The 1,834-nt window shown below is 42.6% G+C and overlaps 1 protein-coding gene across 1 annotated transcript in view; it reads left to right on the top strand.

Moving 5' to 3' along the window:
* LOC106874572 (dynactin subunit 6) overlaps positions 1–1,834 on the top strand; it is a 41,244-nt gene that overhangs the window by 18,671 nt on the left and 20,739 nt on the right. The gene's annotated exons all lie outside the window — the stretch shown is intronic.

Raw genomic sequence — 1,834 nt, 5'->3', positions numbered from 1 at the left:
ACACACACACACACACACACACACACACACACACACACATACATACAAATACACACTCACACATATATATATATACATATATGTACATTACTCATTCACTCCCTTATTTCTCATCTTTGACAGAATTCACATTCATAACCATCTTTCTCTCCTCTTTCCTGATGACCAGGAATTCTTAATTGGTTCGTAAATGGTAAATGATCTGCTGATTGGTGGGTTGGTAGGTCGGTTGGTTGGTTGGTTTCGAGTTGCCAATGTTTAGACACATATATATACAACAGGCTTCTTTCAGTATCTGTCCACCAAATCCACTAACAAGGCTCAAATTAACCCGGGGCTATAATAGCAGAAGCTAGCCTCAGCTGTGTCACACATTGGGACTGAACCCAAAACCATATGGTCATGAAACAAACCCCTCAACTACACAACTATGCCTGTGTCTTAACATCTATATCTATCCACTTAATACACACACATGCACACACATGCACACACTATGTCTAATCGGACAAGTAACAGCTTGAAGTGTAAATATCTCGAGACAGAGATATAAATACGACTGGAATATGAAACTGTGCTTCTGCAGTCTGTTTTGGCCTTGTAAACAGTCCAAGTTGATATATTTTTATACTTGAAACAGTTCAGCAGCCCCGCTCTAACAGTACAAGTTGATGTTTATATTTACATCTCGGTTCCACCCCTTTGTAAACAGTCCAACTTTGTATGTGTTTATATTTACATTCTGATCGGTCCAACAACTGCTCCGACAGTCTTCTTTGACTTTTATTTACTCTTCAGATTGTTTCGTCGTTTCTCACCCAGTTTGACAGCTTGTGAACGGTGCTTGGCGCAGTGCTTAGTGTACACAGCTTGCGATCGTAAGGTCGTAGATTCGAATTACGGCGACATATTGTGTCTTTGAGCAAGACACTTTACATCACATGGCTCCAGTTCACTTTGCTTGGCAAAAAACGAGCTGTTCTTGTAATTCGAAGGACCGTTCTTGTCACGTTTCAGTGCCATGCTGAATCTCCCTGACAACCATGTTAAGGGCATGTGTGTCTGTGGAATTCTCAGCCCCTTGCATATTAATTTCACAAGCAGGCTATTCCATTGAACAAATCAACTAGAACATTCATCATAACTGGTGGAGTGCCCAGCCAGATTGCTTGTGTGTACATAGCTCTCGAAAAAGCGCATGGCTCGCTGATTACAGCGTCAAGCTCACAATCGCGAGGTAGTGAGTTCGATTCCCAGACCAGGCTGTATGTAGTGTTCTTAAGCAAGACACTTTATTTCACGTTGTGACGTCACTAGTGCCAGGCTGTATTGGTTCCTGCCAGAGTTGGAAAGCAGCACCAAGTTCCAGTCTGATTCATCTTGGTTTCCACAGCTGGATGCCCTTCCTAACACCAACCTTTCTACTGAATTCATTGGGTGCTTTTTATGTGGCACTGGCATGGGGGTCCTTTATGTGACACTCGCACAGGCATGTGATTGTTTATGTTTGGGATGACATTGTAAGGTAGGTGTGATAGGCTGGATCTGGTCAGTTTGAAAATAAAACAGGGAAAATATTTTGGCGGGATGTGATCGGTCTAAATGTTAAATGGTTAATCAAGAAAGAAGACTTGTATTCAAACTGTTGTATATTCTGAATTTAAAAGAATGTTGCTGGGGCAAGCGAAAGCGAAATCATGATGGCACCTGTGCCCAGTGTCACCTTTCTGACACTTGTGCCCGTGGCATGTGTAAGGACTTTCGAGCGAGATCGTTGCCAGTGCCCCTGGACTGGCTCTTGTGCAGGTGGCACATAAAATACACCATTTTGAAC

The sequence above is a fragment of the Octopus bimaculoides genome, chromosome 23, assembly GCF_001194135.2.
Source record: "Octopus bimaculoides isolate UCB-OBI-ISO-001 chromosome 23, ASM119413v2, whole genome shotgun sequence".
Lineage (NCBI taxonomy): Eukaryota > Metazoa > Mollusca > Cephalopoda > Octopoda > Octopodidae > Octopus > Octopus bimaculoides.
This window is presented reverse-complemented; position numbering and strand designations above follow the sequence as displayed.